Source organism: Adiantum capillus-veneris, chromosome 29, assembly GCF_014529385.1.
Source record: "Adiantum capillus-veneris isolate H3 chromosome 29, ASM1452938v2, whole genome shotgun sequence".
Lineage (NCBI taxonomy): Eukaryota > Viridiplantae > Streptophyta > Polypodiopsida > Polypodiales > Pteridaceae > Adiantum > Adiantum capillus-veneris.
In genome coordinates this window covers 5,346,821-5,369,339 of record NC_140959.1, presented here as the reverse complement: position 1 = coordinate 5,369,339, position 22,519 = coordinate 5,346,821, and positions in this window count along the sequence as shown.

Here is a 22,519-nt window from a genome sequence, read left to right as displayed (position 1 = left end):
TGCATGCATAGGTACCAAATCCTTCTCTTCTGGTTCATTTACCGCTGGTGTGTATCTTATGCCGACCAGTCGTAATCCTGGTAGGGGTGGTTGTTGCCCCAATACTGGTTGTGGTCTTTCAACACTTACAGGTCCTGGTAGGTTACCTGCTTGATACCTAAGCATCGGTGGAAGTTGAGGAGATGCTACCTGTGCTTGGAGAGCATAAGGTCGCTCTCTCACATATCCCTTGTTATAATAACATTCCTCCGTCACATGGTTTGTCCATTTTTGTTCAATATCACACCACTTCGACTGCTTAGCCTGAGGTTTGGCATACATATTAAATTTTTTTAGCACTTCCTCCACAAGCTGCTCTTGGCTTACAGCTACTTCTCCTTTCGGTGTTGTCTTAGCGGACTTGCTTCCACTTTGTTGTGAGGATGAATCGTCATCAAGATCCTTGAATTCACCCTCCTTGTAGACCACACAATTGTCTACAAGGTAAAGAGCCTCCTTAGTTAACTCATTTAGGTCGTGCTCCTCTTCATATGTAAGTCCTTCTAGAGATCTGCGTTCCTTAGTCCTTGAATAAATATAAGCATAAGTATGGACTGGGTAGGCAGTTCTTCCACAGGGCAGAACTTCACATATCTTTTTAGTCGTAGGGCCGCTTTTCGCACAGATTCCCCTTCTTTCTGTTTGAATTTATGGATTTGTGAGACTGTATTATGAGATATCCCCCTTTGTGAGAATTGTAGAGTGTGCAGGTGATGGACAAAGTAGGAAAGAAGACTACATACACACACCAACACAGATTGAGACACACACACACACAATCGTTACCTTGCAGCAACTATTCAACGTGCTGCTCTTCTCTTCGTCTCTTTGAACTATTATCCAAAGTATATTTACAACATAGTATAGTCAACGTCCGGCCGCCCATAGCACAATGGACATATTCTTTAACATCATATTCTTTAACACTCCCCCTCAAGCTCAGAATGAGCTTGCATATGATGGATTCCCAATGCTTCACGAAAGTAGCAAAACTTCTCATTTCCAAGAGCTTTTGTGAATATATCCGCAACTTGATCATTTGTCTTCACATACACCAAATCAATCTCACTTGCCAAAACTTTTTTTCTAATGAAGTGATAATGTACTTCAATGTGTTTAGTGCGAGCATGGTAGACTGGATTCCATGATGTTGTTAATATTGTCACAATATATAATGACACTGTCAAGATAGTCAAAACCAAAGTCTACCATAAGTACTCTCAACCATGACTCTTCACATGATGCCAAAGCTGCTCCACGATATTCAGCTTCTGTACTTGATAATGCTACAGTTGATTGCTTCTTGCTACTCCAACTTATCATACCATTGCCAATGGAAAATGCATAACCACTTGTAGATCTTCTATCCATAAAATCTCCTGCCCAATCTGCATCTGTGTAACCATAAAGACAAGGCTTCCCATTCTTTTCATAAAACATTCCATAGCTGACAGTGGCTTTCACATATCTCATAATCCGTCTCACTGCATCAAGATGACTTTTACATGGATTTTGCATGAATTGACTCATGACACCACTGCATAACTCAAATCTGGCCTTGTTATTGTCAAGTAAATAAGGCTTCCAACCATCTTGTGATGCATAGTGACATCCTCAATGTAATGTCCATCATCAAACAACTTCACATTTTGATCAAGAGGTGTATCAACCTGTTTGCACGCTATCATTCCATACTTCTCAAGCATATCCAATGCGTATTGTCTTTGTATCATCCAAATTCTTGATACAGTATTGACAATTTCAATTCCCAAGAAATATCTCAACTCACCAAGTTCCTTCATGTTGAATTCTCTCAACAAACTCTTCTTCACATGCAAAATTTGCTCATCATGACTTCCAATGATAATCAAGTCATCAACATAGATAACAATAACGACGATCTCTCCATCAACATGCTTCAAAAACAATGAGTGATCAGCAATAGACTGTTTAAATCCAATCTTCTTCAAGAATTTGGTTATCTTTTCACACCAAGCTCTAGATGCTTGCTTCAAACCATACAATGCTTTCTTCAACTTGCATACATAATATGGAAACTCTGGGTGTTGATAACCCTCTGGCTGTATTATATAAACTTCTTCTTCCAAGTCACCATTCAAGAATGCATTATCGACATCCATTTGCCGCAACTTCCAACCGAACATACTTGTCATTGCTATCACCAATCTGATTGTTGTCATCTTTGCAACTGGACTAAATGTATCATCATAATCAAGACCTTTTGTTTGTGCATAACCTTTAGCAACAAGCCTCACTTTGTATCTTTCCACACTACCATCTAACTCGCACTTGACTTTGTATACCCATTTTGAACCAATTGCTTTCTTTCCACTTGGCAAGCGAACCAAATCCCAAGTGTCATTCTTCACAAGAGCATCCATCTCATCATCCATAGCTGACTCCCATTCTGATTTTCCAATTGCCTCTTGAAAACATGTAGGCTCTTTATGTTGCACACGTGAAACCATGTATGCATAATGTGTACGCATGTAACTGTTGTATGTCAATCTATCAACTGGATAACGCACCCTCTCTGATCTTCTCAACTGTGGTGCACTCTTCTCTTCAACTCTTGCATATGGGGGTACATATTTCTCAATATGCTTACTGTCAGGTGTCCTCAAATGTGGTAAACCATGCTCTTCATCAAAGCTTTCATCTCCAGAACTCTCATCAACCACTTTCTTCTTGCCTTTCTCGTCTTGCTTCTTATCTCGCAAACGACCACTCCATGCATTGACACTTCCTATACTCTCATCTTCCATATTTGGTCCTGAAATAGTTCTTGTTGATGGTCCTGGCTTATCAACAACATGACGCACATTCCCTTGCTCTTCATACTCATCTTCTATCAACACTGGCTTTGGTTTATACCATGGTTTATGCTCACAAAATCTAACATCTCTACTGACATAAACTTGTCTTGTCGTAGGATCATAACACTTGTAACCTTTCTTTTCAATTGGGTAGCCCGAGAATATACACTTCACTGCCTTTGGCTCCATCTTCTTTCTTGCTTCATTTGGCACATGAACATAGCAAACACATCCAAAAACTTTCATGTAGGAAACTGTTGGCTTGATCCCATAAAGTCTCTCATAAGGTGAAATTTCATGAATGGCAGTTGTTGGTGTTCGTTTCATAATGTGTACTGCTGTATGAACTGCTTCAGCCCAATATGTTAATGGCATATTCATCTCATTCATCATGGCTCTTGCAATCTCTGCTATGACTCTATTCTTTCTCTCAGCAACTCCATTTTGTTGTGGTGTGTATCTGCAAGTAATCTGTGTTCTTATGCCTTGTTCACGGAAGTAATCATCAAAACTATGTGACATGTACTCTCCCCCTCCATCTGTACGTAGGCATTTAATTTGACAACCATTCTCTTTCTCAACCATAACTTCGAACTCCAAGAATACCTCAAATGCCTCTGACTTTGCCTTTAGAAAGTAAACCCATGTCATTCTGCTGTAATCATCCGTGAATGTGATAAAATATCGACAACCATTTGGCGTAGCATGATCACAAGGTCCCCAAATATCTGAATGAACAATTTCCAAAGGACTTTGGCTAATTCTCCCCCTCTTTGGAAATGGTAAACGAGATTTCTTTCCAAATTGACAAGCTTCACAAACATGATCAGAATTCAATCTGCCAAACTTTGGTAATCCACGTACAATTTGATTTGATTGCATATGCTTTAGTCTTCTAAAATTGACATGACCAATCCTCTTATGCCATAACTCTGCCCAATCATCTTGAGTGGCTGATTTGTTTTCATATATACCACTGTGTAAACATGGATCTCCAGCTTCCAATGAGAACAAGCGACCTTTCTTTCTTCCACGTGCCAATATCTTGCCTGGTCTGCCTTTGTGAAACTCCTCTATGAAACTGCCATAACGATTAAAACGGACTTGCAACCCTTGATCTGTCATTTGTCCAACTGATGCTAAATTCTTTGTGATTGAAGGCACATATAGAACATCTCCTAATGTGTTGTATGTCCCGTCTTTTTCTAGCAATGGAACTGAACCAACATGTGTAATCCGATGCATAGTATCATCACCTGTAGCAACACTCATCCTCTTCTAATTTCTCTTTTCTGTCAAACCATTCACCATGATAAGTCATATGATTTTTGGCACCACTATCTAAATACCAATCATCTGTATGATGTGGCTCCACCATGCTTCCAACAACATGCTCCATAGGAAATCAATGTCCACTTGATCTATTGTTATATATATTTTGATCATGAGGATTGTATCCAGTAAAGTTTCCTCCATGTCTGCCATAACCTCGGCCTCTTCCACCACGATCACGATTTTGATTTAGCCTTGTGTAACATTCTCTTTCAAAGTGACCATAAATGCCACATCTGTTACAATATCCATCTCTTTGAGGATGTACAAATCGTCCACCTCCACGTCCACGAGGTCGGGCTCTCCCCCTGCCTCTTTGGCTATAATCATTATAACTTTGACTTTGTTAGTTTTGCCATTGACCTCTTCCAGCATTGTTTCCACGACCATAGTTTCCTCTTCCACCTCTATTGTTTCCACGACCTCTAGAGTAAAAACTTGATCTCTGGAATTGCTATTTGATGTAGAAGGACTTGACTTGCCTAACTTCACCTCTTCTTGCAAACAAAGGTTTACTAACTCTTCAAAATCAGGCATGTGTCCTCAAACAGATATAGATGTATCCAATGACTTGTATTCCGGTCCCAAACCATTCAATGTCACTGAAACTAAGTCATCATTTGGAACTTCAACATTAATGCTCGCAAGATCTTCTTGTATTTGCTTTATCTCCGTTACATAATCTGATATGGATCTATTTCCTCGCCATACACAATGTAACCTTTGCTTCAAGTGAACTTTTTGTGGTTTTGTATTGGAGCTATTCATTCTTGCTAGTATCTCCCATGCTTCCTTTGGAGATTGAGCCTTCTTCACATGTGGTATAAAGAAGTCACTAATGCATAGTGAAATCCAATGCATCACTTTCCTTGAATTCTCAATCCACTTCTTGTAAGCTTCTGCTCCTGCTTGCCATGTTTTATGCGCTTCAACATTCTCTCTGTTTGGTTCCAAACCAACCTCGGGACACTCTTGTTCACCTGTAATGTAGTCCCATAAACCTCTGCCCATAATAAAGTTCTCCATCCTGTAAGACCATATGATGTAGTTCTCTCTGGTCAGCTTCTCTCCAACAATCTGTGTGACTTGAGTTGAACTTTCTGCCATCTTCACTCTCTCAATTTCTTCCAAAGGATTTTGACAAAATTTCGACAGAGTTCCATTTGTATTTGGACAATATCTCAAGTGACAATCTCAACCAAAGTGCTCATAAACACTGACATAAAATCTCTCACTGCAAGGGAAAATCCACTGACTCACTTTGCCACAAACTGACTCAATACTATGCATAAACATTCTAAAACAATGTCCACATGGACCTGTATGCAAATGCAATCCATACACTGTCCTGTACCACATATCCATACATCCACCTTCATCCCATAGTCGTAAATGACATATGAGGTCTTTCGCGGGGTTAGTCGGGGGTTCGCTCCAGTACCTAATCCACCTTGCCAAGGTACCAAAGCTCCCAAGGCAAGGCTTCAAAAAACCTCACTCGACCCTCACAAAGGCTGCAGTTTTCCAAAATACATTAACCACATATCCATACATAACCACAAAGTACTCAATTTGACAATATAACCGCCTCAACTTCTTCCCACAACCTTTCTTACATAGGCGGTTGTCCATAACGGGCCCACAACAACCAAACATAATCTTCCATAACACAATATCATGATGTAAAAGCTCTATGCCGCTCTCCAAAACCTGTGTAAATGTTGAATTCTTCACCTGTAACATGTAAATCTATTGTCAAGTGCAAAACTGGACATCTCATATGCTTGTGTGAGCTGGCTGTTTGCTGCAAAAAAATTACAGATTTTGGCAAATCTGAGTATGCCAATGTGTCCGGAATGCCCAAAAACATAAAGATAGACTCCTGGATCACTGTATTCCGAGTTCGGGTGAGGGAGTTATGATATTAAAAAATCTCTTTTTGGCTGTTTTCTAGAGCTGCGGAAATCTGTGTATTGAGTGTAGCTCCTCAAACTGAGCTCTGATACCACTTTGTAGAGTGTGCAGGTGATGGAGAAGGTAGGAAAGAAGACGACATACACATACCAACAGAGATTGAGACACACATACACAATCGTTACCTTGCAGCAACAACTATTCAACGTGTTGCTCTTCTCTTTGAACTATTATCCAAAGTATATTTACAACATAGTATAGTTAGTGTCTGGCCGCCCATAGCACAATGGACATATTCTTTAACATCATATTTTTTAACAAGAATTCCTCAATAAACTCGTAAAAAACCTCCTCCATAGACTCGAAATCTCTACGCTCCACAGAGTCAAACCAAGTAGCGGCATCCTCTTCTAGGGTAAGCCCAAACCCTGCAAATTGAGTAGGGAAGTCCAAAACTTCTTCAGCTCTAATTACACGCACAAAGGCTGCTACATGATCCCTAGGACTCTGTTTCTCGTGTATTTCTTGTTTACCCATTTTTGCACCTGAGAAGGTCTAATTCTACGATGGTCTACAAATCTTATCATTGGTTCTCCTCCTCTTACTCGATATACCTCCTCTGGCCTTCGGTAGTGGGAGGGTTCCTCTCCCAGAGGTGACCCTAAGCCATAATTTCTGATGGTTCTTGCAAGAGGTGGTTCATCTCTTCGAACTCGTTCTATGGGTTGTCTTCTGGGCTCTGCCGACTCTTGAGTTTTTGGCTTACTCTCGCCTTGATACTATGAATAGAGTGGTGGTTCTTGTAAATCTCTTAGCCCTCGTGCGGCTGGATAACCATCTCTTGTTTCGGTCTTGTTCTAATGTCGCACTTTGTTGAAGCCATGCCTACATTGATGGTTGGGTTGCTTGTTGATTCTAGTAGTTGAACGTCTGTTGTCGATTAGAATGTGATGTTGCGTTGTACTCTTCTAAAAATGGATTTGTTGACTTGCTAGGGGTATAGGTGGACCTTGGTACTTCTTCGGGGGTATATGTTGATGTTTCTGGAACTATTGTCTTTTCTACCTCCTCTGGGAGAATTCGTTTGTATTCTCGTCCGTACCTGTCAACAAAAATGATATCCTTCCCCATAGCAATTTCATAAGAGAATAAGTAAAGAACCTTGTCTTTGCTTAATTCATTTGGGTAGGGTTCTTTGCATCGAAAATAAGAGACTACTCCCTCGCTCTCATGCTTGTAAATTCCCACATTCTCATTATAGGTAGAGACCCTGGTTGTTTTTTTATCATACATAAAAAGAGCTCTAGGTCGATCAATTTTTGGAGGCGGCTCTTGAGCCTCTGAGGCCATTTTTCCTTTTGCCATATTATCTCCATATCTGTTATAATCCTCAGGATTGCTAACTATCAGATAGTGGTTCCCCTTTTCCTCTCGGAATCTATCTCCATCATCATAGACTCGAATTATCTCCAGTCTTTGAGAAGGTATTTCTTCTATACAAATACACTTGCATCCGGGGGCCGCCGATAGTCAGAATAAACTAGGGCTCCCCTAGAGTTTGTTCCTTCTAAGAAGATTATAGTGAACTTGGCATCGTTCAAAGGGTTTTGGGAGGTACTTCCTCCTAGCATTGGTCCTTCACCAGAGAAACCTCCTGGCTGTTGACTACCCATCATGAAGAAGGACTTATCTGATGAAGTGTCAGTATCACTACCTTCCTCAATGATCGGGGCTAATGGATCTAGCCTTGCTTGGGTTACACTTTATTCAGTGGATACTAAGCTACCGTGATCACCTGCCACTTTTTGGTCTCTATGAATGTGTCTTCTTGATCTTAAATTCATCAAACTTAACAATCCAATCTATCACAAATCCAACCACTCACTTGGAAAGGGATCAGTTTCCGCACAACTTCTTGCCTTGCCGCTGAATATACCTGTACACGATCGTTTACTTTCAGCAATCGAATCAAAACAATTAACCGCTAGAGGTGGTCTTAGTAATGATTGGTCTAACTGGAGGGTTAACCTCAACTACTACTATACTCTATACACATTGGATGTTCTTGATTAAGTCTGCTAATTTGGAGCTATACTTTACCCGAGTGCTTGTCAGTCTAGAGGTAAAGTCTTAATTCCGTCTTTGCTCCATCAAAAGGTCAAACAAGGTTCAATTTCACTTATGAAAGAAGTTCTGGAACTCAAGTCAATTGGAACATCACTCTATGTCCACAGTCAGATTTTGACTTCAATAAGACCCTGTAGACATCCTACGCATAGCATGTCTACCTGCTCTGTTTTGGCTAAAATTTGCACTATAGATTCCCTTTGATGTGCTAAGTCCACAATTGTTCTCACTTTTTGATTTGGACACCTATAAGCTGGTCAACTGATCTGATATTTTACCAGTCAAATCAACTCCAACTTGGACCAAAATTGACTAGGAGGCTTTCCTAAGGCTATACAACACCCTGCTATGTCCACAGTCAGATTTTGACTTCAATATCATGCCTTAGACATACTACGTGTAGCATGTCTAACTGTTCAAAATTGCTCCAAATTCAAACCACAGGCTCCTCTTAAGGTGCTGATCACTCTGATATGCTCACAGTTGGATTTGGAGTGCTAAATCATTGTGAACATATCCTACACGTAGGATGTCTAAGTGCTCTGTTTGACTCCAAACTTGAGCCACAGCTTCTCCTTGATGTCAACAACCCAATGCTATGATTAGATTTTAGTTTGGATTTCAAAAGACCCCAAATTTAGCTATTCTAGCCTTTTTCATTAAAAAATGCTAAAGTCTACTTAAAATCCAATTTTCTCACCGAATTGGGATGAAACCTTTCTCATGAACTCAATAAATCATGTAGATCATGCTCATAAAGACATCCTATGGTTTTGGTCTCAAAAATTATGCCTTGGGTCCAATTTGGGTAAGATGTCTGGCAATTTCCGTCTTTTGGCCTTATCCTGTCAAGATATGATCAAGTTCCCCCTTACAAGTGAATATAGGGTAATTGCTACCTTCTAAACACACTGGCCATCTTAGATTTTCAAAATTCTCACCAAAACACCCTATAGACATCCTACACGTAGGATGTCTACTGCTCCTTTTCTCAGACTAAAGTGCTACTTTGCCTTCCCTGTGCTCTCACAAAGTGCCATTATGCCTTACAAGTGCAAAAATATGCAAATTTCTCTCAAATTAAACCTTTTCTCAACTTTTACATTTTCTGAGTCCGCCTTTTAGCTTTTGGGCAATCCAATAAGGGAAAAACACTCAAGTCTATATGTTACTAGGGTGAAACCCACCTTCTGAACACACAGGTGACCTCAGTTTCCCCAAATTCCCTGCTAAAATCCCCCTGGAGACATGCTTTGCAAAATTTAATTTTTTTCTGACAGTAGTACTCCCTATGCTCTACAGCTCTCTCAGAAATACTCACTGAAACTTTTGAACTTCAATTCAGCTTCTAAACACTCTTTTCCGTCTTTTACAGCTCTTTGATGAGCCTAACAGCAAATATAACACACATGAAGTGCTCCAGATCATACATCATGATGTCCTACTTATCCTACTCCTACTCATCATGTGAGATGGTAATTTTGGTGTCTCGATTGCTTCTTGACCTCCCCGGACTCTCAAGCTATCCTTTCACCGCCTTTACCACTCCAACTCCTACTCTCCTACCTAATACTACCTAAGTCGAAGGATCTAGGCCAGACACACGCTCCCTAGAATCCTCCTAAGACCTAGAGAGTCCCCCACCCTCTGATCCTATCTAAATGTAAAATAAGACTCTGGCAAGCCAGAGAATCCCTATCCTCAAGGACTAGTCTCGGTCACCTACCTAGGGTTTTCGTCCTCGGCAGCAACGTCAATGTTGTCGGATACGCCACAACGGACGTCAGCGCAGCGAGAACTCACCTAAAAATTTGTCAGCAGCTAAGGACGAAGTTTGACCCATAGGCGCGTGGAAGCAAGCATAGGGTGTCAACCTACACTCGACCGACTATTGACTACTTCCTACAGAGGTCTCTACCCAATGTCTAAGTTACAGCCTTCAAGAGTACAAAAGAGGACATTTCCTACAACGCTTTCAAGAGCCAAATACCCACCAAACATTCTCGAAACGCTACGGAACTTGAGGGAAATCCTATTAACACCAATAGGTCGCTCTCCCTAAGGTCCGTGACCCAAAACCCAAACCCTAAACACCCTGTACAGAATCCGATAGGATGTTTGGTTGAATTTTACAGGTCGTCATTTCTGAAAACTAAATTGCCTAATGTATAGCTCTACTCATTGTGAACGTGTGGATATGCTGAAATGCAAAAACGGACAACGTATGCTCACCGAATCACCAGATATAGCTCGTGGATCGATCTCGCAAAGCCGGGTCGTACACCTGCAATGTAGGTGTTGGCGCGTAGCTCTCTTCCAGGGCAGCACGCTGCACTTCCCTGCACTTGATTCCGACCACCAGTGCGTGCGTAGCATCAAGATAAACTCTCACTCTCTCTCGTACACAGAGTACGCTCAACTCACACAGACAAAACTTATAAAAAATGACAAAAGGTTTTTTGCATTAAGGTCAAAAGTGGTATAAATACCTTACAATCTCAAACCCTAATGTTCCAATTTAACCCTTTACTAAATCTAAATGTCAAAAATGGGATACAATTTGGAAGCTTCTGCAAGCCCCACTAGTTACAAAGGTGAAATGACCGTTTCTTCTCAATTAAAGAATGATTACAAAGGAAATTAGTATTCCGCCGGGCAATTATCATCCGTTGAGTGTGTCCAGCCGCTAATAGGTGCTAATGATGATGCTCCATGTTTATCAATTATGTTGTTACTAGGTTGCATCAAGCTATGGGCAACCCTACTTTGCAAGCCGAAGTTACCCAACAATTTCGTGCTTATGGGATTTTTCTTCCTCTCGAAGAGGAGAGAGAGTTTAGGAGGCGTCTTTGATGAGACTCCCGAAAGAACACTCTTCTCCCATAAGAGAGGAGGAATCCAAAGAACAAGAAAGAAGGGAATCCCTAAGTTCCTCTAAAGACGTGGCTCCACAAAGAGAGCGGTCTAGACTGTCACCAACTCCTCCCAAGAGGAAACAGTCAACCCATAGTCCTTCTCCTTGTCATTCCTAAAGGGAAGAGAGGAAACAAAGGAAGGAAAAGGCAAGAAAGAGATCCCCCTCTTCTCCTTCTTCTTCACCGTCCTCCTCTTCCAACAAAAGCAATAGTTATTTTCCTGGAGAATACAAGAGGAGAGGACATCACAAAACTTACCCTGCATGGCAAAGGTCTGAAAAGCTCAAGAAATTCAAAGAGGGAGAAAAGAGTATCTCTTTTCTCACCTACGATGGCACCTTTGGTGCCACCGACAAAGTATTGGCCTTCATCCAACAATTTAATGTGGTCTTTGGAGATAAGGGCTTCACGAAGTCCTCCAAGCTACACCATCTAGCTATGCATTTCCAAAAATCTGCTCGTCAATGGTGGGCTAGCCTTCATGGCAACAATGAAGCTCCAAAGACATGGAAAACTCTACAAGTTTCCATCATGAAGCAATTCCTTGCAAGTGATGCAAAGGACAAAGTTCTAACCAAATGGAAAAGATTAAAGCTGCTTTTCAACCAGTCTATCCACAAATATGTAGACAAGTTTTGAGATTTAATCTCAAGCTACACTCTTTCAAAGGATAGACTTTGCCGAACAAAAGCAAAAATTTTGTGAGGTATTTCCTGAAGAAATGGCCGAGTATGTCAACTCACAATGGCCTAGCATTATCACCAAAGTCATCCACCACACTATGGTTGCTTCAAGGATCAATTTCCAACAACAAGCAAGAAGAAATTTCAAGCCCATGGAAAACAAGGATCGAAATGAAGCTAAAGGGAACATCAATGCTCAAAACTCTTCCCAAGGCAACACTAACACCAACAACAACAAGGCCAAGGAGAAAGGGGCTTACAAAGGTAAATATAACCTCTCTCCCAAAAAATTAGAGGCCTTTCATAATAAAGACCATAAATGCTTTAAGTGTAGGGAGCAAGGACATAGTTATCGTTCTTGCCCCAAAAGAAATGTACGCAATGATACTCCTAGAGATTCCATGGTTGAAGCTCCAAAAGAGGATACTCATTGCAAAGTCTAATTCCTCTCCTATGCTTGGGAAAAGGTAAGGGAACATTATGCCCTTATTCTCTTTGACCCTAGCTCTACTCACAACTTCATATCAACAGAGTTGGCCACTAAGTTGGGCATTCAAGCTTTTGAGATGGGAGATACTGTAACTACTAATAGAAAGCTTTAAAAGGATAGCAAGCCTCTGTTACTCCCTTGATTGGGCAGTTGAGGCTTCATGTTCAAAGCTACGTCGACAAAGAAGATGTTTTTTTATCTTTCTCTCCAACATGAGGATGTTATCCTAGGGGCACCATGGTTCAACTGCATCATGGCTACCAACATGAAGTTCCCTGAAAGGAGAATCTATTTCATCTATAGGAAAAAGAGCATGTACATAGATTTTAATGATTCGGGGAACACCGTATCCCTAGTAAATACGCTTGCTTTTGATAAGTCAATGAAAATATCTATTTTTGCATATATAATTTTTGTTAGAGAATCTGTAAATGATTCTAATGTTTTCAGAAGTAGCAATAAAGGGAATCAAGAGGAATTAGTGTTGTCTAATTTCCTAAATGGATTCCAAGATGTTTTCATTGATGACATCCCTAGTGAGCTGCCTCCAAAAAGAGGGGATGATGACCATGCAATAGAGCTTCTACTGAGGCGGTCCGGGGCGGGCAACAAGAAGAGTGGCCTCTAGACACCCTTCAAGGCTCCCGTGCTGCTCAATGGGGCTGGGGCACAACACAACACAAACCAAAACAACAAACCCACCGCCAAATCCCAACTACACAAGGGGCACCACCTAGTTTAAGAGCGAACTAGGACGCAAAAGAGGAGAATCGTTAGAGCAACCCACAAACAAGTAAGGAATTACACTAACCCTAACACCAATGGAATACTCTCACACACTAAAACACGAGAGAGACTGTAGAGAGAGAGAGATAGAGAGAGAGAGAGAGAGATAGAGAGAGAGAGAGAGAGATAGAGAGAGAGAGAGAGAGAGAGAGAGAGATAGTGCTCGGGCTGCTTTGAAACGTATCGGCGATGATCAAGCAAACACAGCTATATATTTAAGAAAGAGAGAGAAAGGGGGAGGGGGTGCTTGTTGCATTAATACCTTCTTACAAATCTGTCATGACAAATCAAAGTGAGATTAGTACTTGTTCAACATAGCTTGCGTAAATTTCATCACAACACATCACTAGAAAAGCCACCCCAATCACTGTCTTAAGGCCAGGGGAGTCCTCTCCACCCTGTCGCCCTCTTACAGTATGTGGGATTTATGGCTAGATTGATGACAACACCAGAGACAAGCTATCAAGAACTTTAAAAAAAAAACCAAGACACTTACGCATCATTGTTGTCCATTACTTCACGTTGGAAGGGAGACAAAATATCCAAGATTAGTCCAAATCCACCCTCCTTGATTCAGCGAATGTTGGGCTTACACTAGTAGGAGAAATGATAGATTTCCTACTCTCAATTGAATGATCACTCTCTCTCTTACAATGGCATAGATTTCCCTTGCTAATCCCCTATTACAACACATGCACATGCATAAGACAATGAGCTTCCACTCAAGAGCTCCTTCTAGAGAGGTTGAGCTTGGCTTCTCAAGCTATAGCATAGTGCTCTTGCTTATGGCTTCCCCCCCTTTTATGCTAGCTACACCCTCCTTTTATAGCAATTCTGAAGGCTAGGGTTACTCCTCTAACCATGGTTGGGTTAGATTTTCAGCAATTTATCTAATTTCTTTTGCTTGGAATTATCAAGAAGTTGGTGGGGAAAGAGAGAGGAGAGAAATGGAGGTGATAGGACTTTTCATAGTGGGTTAGTGTTAGTAGAGTTAGTATTAATTTACAAATGGAGTTGGATATTTACAATGGGAGTATCCATGTAGGATACAAATAAGGAAGAAAAACTCTTAAGAGGTAAGAAAAGGTGGATTTCTTACAAGGTTGATGCTCCAAGTGTCTTGAGTAGGGCCAATTTTGACGCTTGTTGACGGTCCACTAGCTTTGACGGTACATTTTTTCTCCACTCTTGACCTTCCTTGAGAGACAAGGTAATTGAAGCTGAGTAATCAACCACCATGATGCTGTCTTTTAAGAGAAGAGGCTGAATTTTGTGGTTTCTTGATAGATATGGGTAATTTGGAGGAGGAAAAATGAGACTAGGTGGTCAATTTTGGAATGGAATTGTGTGTGGGAGGTATGAGTTCACCATGGTTTCTCTTATTCTTCAAGGTTGAGGAGAAGGTGAGTAGTGTGCAGAGAGGAGTGGTGAGAGAGATGGGGATGATGAGTGGAGAAGTGTGTGTGAAAGAGGAAAATGATAAAGTGGAAGAGAGAGTGTGGCTGCATAGCATGGGAAAACTGGGGTCCACTAAAAATATCATAGCTCACAGCTGGTAGTTCCAAAAATCATGAAAAAATTTGGGGTGATTATTCAGAGCGTGGGCTACATTTTCTCTTTTAACCACCGCTCCAAATTCGGAGTGGAGATAGGTGCCAAAATTCTCACCAAAAAGCCTGTTTTTTAGGCCTGCAAAAGTCTTTTAGTGGTCCCCTCCTTTGTTGAATTTGTACAATGCATCCAAGAGTGAGCCCCTCCTTTGTCATATTATAATACAAAGCATTCAAGTTGCCCTTGACCCATGCATGGAGGAGGATTATTGGTGAAATAAGAAATATATACATGGTGGGACTATTCATGGACTATTCATGGACTTTAGCTCAATGAGCACATGGTGTTAGAATAATGAGTAAAAATAATAATAAAAATATGGAGGAGTTATGGATATGGAAAGATATTGGAATCATATGATATGGTCTCTCCTTGAATTATTTTGGGTGAAAGAGGAAAATGTATGCAAGTAAATAATATAATAAAAGTAACCAATGAGTAGAAATCAATTTTTTGTTTTCACGAGGGTGAGGGTGAAAATGTGGGAGTGATTTGTATAAAGGAAAAATATGAGGTTAGAGTATGTACATATTGGCAAAAAAATAAAATTATGGTGTAAGAGGATGAAAGAAGGTGTACATAGGTTTAATAAAACACACACCTAAGTAGAAATATTTAAATAAAATACCAAAATAATTATAAAAAATCCCTATATTTAGGCCATATATACAATGAAATATTTACACACAAAGAGGCCATAATATACTTTTATTTTTTTATTTTTTTTATATTTTTGGCTCACCTAGCCCAGTGACTAGCTAGCTGAGGGTTTTTAAGAAGATAAGGGAAAAGTCCCGTGACTCACGCACGCCTATGTACAGTGAAATGGTAGGGATAGCCACAGTGTTTGGGTGATTTTGGTAGGGTGAGGTAACTCACTGTGGCAATTACAGATAGCCAAAAAAACGGCTATCACTACTAGGAAGCCAACCGCCTAATAAACCTCCTTATTGAGTTTCACGAGCTCAACAAAAGGAGATCATGTGGAAAGTGCATGAATTGTTGGAAAAAGGGATGGTGAGGACTAGCTCCTCTCCATTTTGTTCACCATTACTTTTAGTGCAAAAGAAAGATGGCATATATCACATGTGTGTCGACTATAGAGCACTAAATAGGATCGCTATAGAAAAAAAAGATTTCTTGTGCCGCAGGTGTAAGATCTATTTGATAAGTTACAAGTTTTGGACTGGCAAATGCTCCATCCGCATTCAAGCTTACGATGGACAAAAATCTTCAAGCCCCTCAAATTCTCTTGAGGAGTACAAGTGACACTCTAGGTAATCTTTCAAGTTGTGAGAGAGAATAAGCTTTTCATTAATCAAAACAAATTTAATTTTTTCTTACAAGAGATTCAATATTTAGGTCACACTATCTCTCAAGATGGTAAATGTATGAATCCATCAAAGTTGGAGGTAATAAAAGGATGGCCTAATCCAAGGAATCTACATGAGCTAAGAAGCTTTATTGGTATGTGTGCATACTATAGACGCTTCATAGCAAAATTCTCTGAAATAGTAAGGCCATTGCATGACTTAAAACAAGGAAGAACGTTAAGTACTCATGGACTGCTAAAGAACAAAATGCTTCTGAGAGGCTCAAAGAGAAGCTTGCCTCCCAACCAGTCCTTATGCTTCTGGATCTCTAAAAGCCATTTGAGGTCCAATGTGATGCTTGTGGTGATTGCTTTGGAGAAATTTTGCTTCAAGACGGGCATGCCATAGCATATGAGAGCTCAAGGCTCAATGCCAATGAACGGGCCTTGGGCATATACAAAAAAGAGCTTTTAGCTATTCTACATGCCCTAGACACATGGAAGCACTATCTCTTGGGGGCTCCATTCATCCTACGAATGGATCACAAAGCCTCAAGAAATTCATGACGCAAACCAAGCTCTCCGACAAACAAATGAGGTGGGAAAATTTTCTTTCACAATTTAAATTTCATATTGCTCACATTGATGGCAAGCACAATCAAGTGGTCAATGCACTTTCACAACGGCCAAAGGTAAGTGTGGTGTCTATAGCAACTCACAATGATCTATTTTTTATGATAGATGAGTATGCTACTGACCAAGACTTTAAGTACGTAGGGATGTTTATCTTCCAAATGGAAATAGGCTATGTGTTACTCACCCATACAATAAGAAAGTCATGTATGAATCCCATGCTTCTCATTATGTGAGGCAAAGAAGAATCCCATAATCTACTCTTCAAGGAGTAGAAATGTATTTATGTTGGTCTACCATGAAAAGTAAACATACAAGAGTATGTTTCAAAATGCGTGGTGTACCAAAAATTGAAATTTGATCGAGGGAAGCAACTTGGATTGTTTTAGTAGACAGGCTTAGCAAGAAAACACACTCTATGCCTGTCAAAAAGACTATTAAGGCACATCAAATAACAACCCTCAAAATTTCAAGTATCATCGCTTGCCAACATCCATGGTGTCGGAAAAAGATTCTAGAATGACCAGTAATTTCTTGAAGGGTCTCTTTACGAATCTAGGGAGTAGATTAAATTTCTCTTTTGGCCTATCATCCACAAAGGGATGACCAAAGTGAAATAACTAATCTAACAATTCTTGAATCTACTAAAAGCCTATGTCATGAAAGTAGATCAATGTTCTCAATGAGAGAAGTACGTACCTCTTATAGAGTATGCATACAATGACATTGTACATACTTCTATGGGGAAAGCACCTTTCAAGGTTAAAAACAGAAGATCCAACAGTCCCTTACTACTTAAATTATAGGGGAAGATCTTTGTTGCTGATGAATATAGCTGAGACTCACCAGAATCTTTTCCAAAGATTAACGAGGTTATATCCATCTCAAAGCAAAGGCAAAAAGGGCTGCTGCTAATAAGCACAAGAAGAGCCTTAGCCTTGAGGAAAATGATTGGGTCTTGCTAAAGTTTCTCAAGGCTCGTCTAAGGCATACTACGGGCAAGAATCCTACGAGCCACCAAGAGTATTATGCTAAACTAGCAAAAAGATACTATGGTCCTTTCTTTAAAATTCTTAAGCCAATCAATGAGATGACTTATTAGTTAAAGTTGCCCAACCATTGGCTCATTCACAATGCTAACCATGTGAGCCTACTCAAGCCTTATAAGGAGATCCACAAAAAGAATCAATAATGGAGGACCCGCCAGAGATCAAAGATCAAGAAGAAGTGTTGCAGCCCAAATCGATTCTTCCACACGAAGACAAGGTATTAAGAAATGGTAACGTTATCCAATGTTTTCTTGTTAAGTTTAATAATTATCCTTTTAGAGATGCTAGATGGATGCAAGGAATCTAGCTTCGGGATAACATGAACCTTGTCAATGCTTACAATGCTACACTAGAGTAAGCAAATGAAAATGCATTTTAAATTAACAATGTCTTTGTCTTATAAGATTCATTCTCTTTCTTTTAATAAGCACAAATTTAAGAAGTATGCATGCTTAGGATCATGTTTGTGGTGACGACGTCTCCCAAACAACAAGTAGGACTTTCCACTATACTTTGGAAGTATGATATGGCCTAAAGAGCAGACATGCTTGCGGCAGCTAAGTCTCCTGATCACCAAATGGATCAATCATCCATTCTAGAATGATGTCGTAGGGTGAAAGGGGATCCTCTACCCTCTAAGAACATGGACTAATGACTAGGCTTTATCTTCTCTACCTCATAGTCGAGGACGACTATGCTTTCAAGAGAGAGGTAATGTCATAAAATATAATATCTAAATTTACCAAATGATTTTCTCATATTAAACTGATCATTTAATATGGGAAGATAAAAAGGGAACAAGAGTTAGGATATAGACATGTGCTTCTAGACCTATCTCAACAGGGGACCAAAAGGAGAAATTGTTGCATCTCAAAAGGGGTCCAAAAGGAGACGGTCTACCAAAGAGCAATGTGCAATAAGTGCTTCTAGATTTACCTCAGCAAGGGACCAAGAGGAGAGATGGTTACATTTCAATAGGGGTCCAAAAAAAGGCGATAGTCTATCAAAGAGCAACGTGCATCTAATGGAGCTTAAAAGAGCTTAGGGTTAGCTTCATTAAAGACCTCCAAAAGCTAATGTTAAAAAGTCATTTGACCTTAGGCAAGCTAGGACTGACCTTGAGGTGGGAATCCTACCCAAGTATGAGGTGCTTGTCGGTTTGCTAACTAAAGTGTTTAAAGTGTTTGTGGAAACCTTGCCTAAAGCTTGAGGTGATTTTTATGCTTAAATGACTAAGGTTCTTAAAGTGTTCAATTCAAAGATAAACTCTCAAAAGGCATAAAGGGTTTCCATGCTTAAAATACTAGGTGCTTGAAGTGTTTAATTGAAACAAAATGACTTAAGAAGCATAAAGGACACATGTTAAGATTTCTACCATTTGGACCCTCATGATGTGCTTGAATCCTATTGGATATACTTTAAAGGGGTCCAATGAGAATTAAGTGCATAAAAATAAATAATTAAGTTCTTTCTCTCAAAGAGGAAAAAGAGCATACGTGTCCAAATGATATAATTAAATAATACGAGAGAGACAGAGAGAGAGAGAGAGAGAGAGAGAGAGAGAGATAGAGAGAGAGAGAGAGGTGGACCAAGCAAGAGAGGGGGGTATACTCTCCCACAAAAACACACACAGACACTCTCATGGTGTAGAGTGCCAAGTGCAAGAGCTCCATCTCCTTCTCCAAGACTGTTGAGAAGTTGATAGCCTACACCAACAATCTTGGCTATGAAATGCAAATCCAACCAAGAGCTATGCTTCAATGCTTAAGCTTGTCATCTTCTTCATCTTCATTCCTATGCTATTATTCTATGCTAAGAAATAAGAGTGATGATAAGTGATGGACTATTTATTTCTCCTATGAATGATTCTTCTTCCTCTTCCCTACCCTCATTCCCCACAAGATCTCTCCACCTTCGAAGATGTTTGAGGCCTTGGGACTGAGGCTTGGGATAGTTAATGCTTTTTGCAAAGTTTATGTTATGCTCATGATGCATGAATATTTCCATCTTCATAGAATCACCAAGGTCACAAGGAACACAAAGGTTGTATTGTACCAAGTCTCTCTTGAGGGGAGAATCTATAATACAAACGCATTTCAGAGGGGGGGCCGGCTCCAAGTAAATCCTACCCTCAACTATTGTCATGTTCTCTAATACTCTCTCTCTTGCAAAAGTATTGTTCAATGCCAAGTTATTTAAGTACTATGTTTATGTTGCTACCATCAATTAAGTTCAACCTCTATGTTCTCAAAGTGATCTCACAAGAATGCTTACTTAAATTCTCTTAATTCCACTATTCTCAAAGTTCATAGGCCATTTCCATTACATTGGTATCAGAGCGTTTAGTTTTTCTTATCTTGATTAAGAAGAGAGGTCCTTAAGTAGCCTATAATGGTTGATTTTGTTAATTATATTAGGGTAAGTGGGACTGGGATCTATTATCGGTTTTGTTGAGCCCACTATGTGGGATATGGTGCACACCTCGGGAGCTTTGGTCTTAATAATGGGTTCTTTTTAGACTTGCCTACAACTTTATCATTATTGAGCCATAAGAAGTCGGAAAATAGCTATCCCTTAGCAATTCTGCTACGTTAGATGCATCCCACTACTCTCTATAATTAATCAATTCGAGTGGTGGGTATAGATACTTAAGTGCTTATTTTCAAAGGCTAAGAGGAGTAGCAACTAAGGTTTGGAATTGCCAAAGGATACACTAATTAAACATATCCATATGATTAGCATGGCTGACAATAACCATGAGAGTAGAATGAACATTGATAACTTTGATTTTTCACATGAAGGTGCTAATGATGATGCTCCATGTTTATTAATTATGTTGTTACTAGGTTGCATCAAGCTATGGGAAACCCTACTTTGCAAGCCGAAGTTATCCAACAACTTCCTGCTTATGGGTTTTCCTTCCTCTCCAAGAGGAAGAGAGAGTTTAGGAGGCCTCTTTGATGAGACTTCCAAAAGAAGACTCTTCTCCCATAAGAGAGGAGGAATCCAAAGGACGAGAAAGAAACGAATCCCTAAGTTCCTCTAAAGATGTGGCTCCATGAAGACCATGGTCTAGACTATCGAAAACTCCTCACAAGAGTAAACAGTCAACCGATAGTCCTTCTCCTTGTCATTCCAAAAGGGAAGAGAGGAAACAAAGGAAGAAAAAGGCAAGAAAGAGATCACTCTCTTCTGCTTCCTCTTCACCTTCCTCCTCTTCCAACGAAAGCAATAGTTATTCTCCTAGAGAATACAAGAGGAGAGGACATCACAAAACTTACCCTGCATGGCACCCAAAAGCTCAAGAAATTCAAAGAGGGAGGAAAGAGTATTTCTTTTCTCACCTATGATGGCACCTTTGGTGCCACCGACAAAGTATTGGCCTTCATCCAACAATTTGATGTAGCCTTTGGAGATGAGGGCTTCACAGAGTCCTCCAAGCTACACCATGTAGCTATGCACTTCCAAAAATCTGCTCGTCAACGGTGGGCTAGCCTTCGTGGCAAGCTCCAAAGACATGGAAAACTCTACGAGTTTCCATCACCCATGAAGCAATTCCTTGCAAGAGATGCAGAGGACAAATTCTTGCCGAATGGTGGAGATTGAAGCTGCTCTTCAATGAGTCTATCCACAAACATGTAGACAAGTTTTGGGATTTAATCTCAAAGCTACAGTCTTTCAAAGGATAGACTTCAACGAACAAAGGAAAACAATTTGTGTGATATTTATTGAAGAAATGGCCAAGTATGTTAACTCACAACAACCTAGCACTGTCACCGAAGTCATCCACCACACTATGGTTGCTTCAAGGATCAATTTCCAACAAGGGGTGAAAAGAAATTTCAAGCCCATGGAAAACATGGATCGAAATGAAGCTAAAGGGAAGAGCAACGCTCAAAACTCTTCCCAAGGCAACACTAACACCAACAACAACAAGGCCAATGAGAAAGGAGCTTACAAAGGTAAAAATAACCTCTCTGCCAAAGAATTAGAGGCCTTTCATAAAGACCATAAATGCTTAAAGTGTGGGGAGCAAGGACATGGTTATCGTTCTTGTCCCAAAAGAAATGTACGTAATGACACTCCTAGAGCTTCCATAGTTGAAGCTCCAAAAGAGGATACTCAATGCAAAGGCTAATTCCTATCTTATGCTTGAGAAAAGGTAAGGGAACATGATGCCCTTATTCTCTTTGACCCTGGCTCTACTCACAACTTCATATCAACGAAGTTGGCCACTAAATTGGGCATTCAAGCTTTCAAGATGGGAGATACTGTAACTGCTAATACAGCTTTCAAGGGACAGCAAGCCTCCATGACTCCCTTGATTGGAAAGTTGAGGCTTCATGTTCAAAGCTACATGGACGGATGTTATCCTTGAGCACCATGGTTCAACCACATGGAGAGGATGTTATCCTAGGATAACATCCTCTCCAACAAGAGGATGTTATCCTAGAGCACCATGGTTCAACCACATGGTTGCCAACATGAAGTTCCTTGAAAGGAGAATCTACTTCAACTACAAGGAAAAGAGCATGTACGTAGATGCTAATGATTTGGGGAACGCCATATACTTGGTAAATACGTTTGCTTTTGATAAGTCAATGAAAGCCTTATTTTTGCGTATATGATTTTTGTTAGAGAATCTGTAAATGATTCTAATGTTTTCACAAGTAGCAATAAAGGGAATCAAGAGAAATTAGAGTTGTCTAATTTCCTAAATGGATTCCAAGATGTTTTCATTGATGACATCCCTAGTGAGCTACCTCCAGAATGAGGGGATGATGACCATGC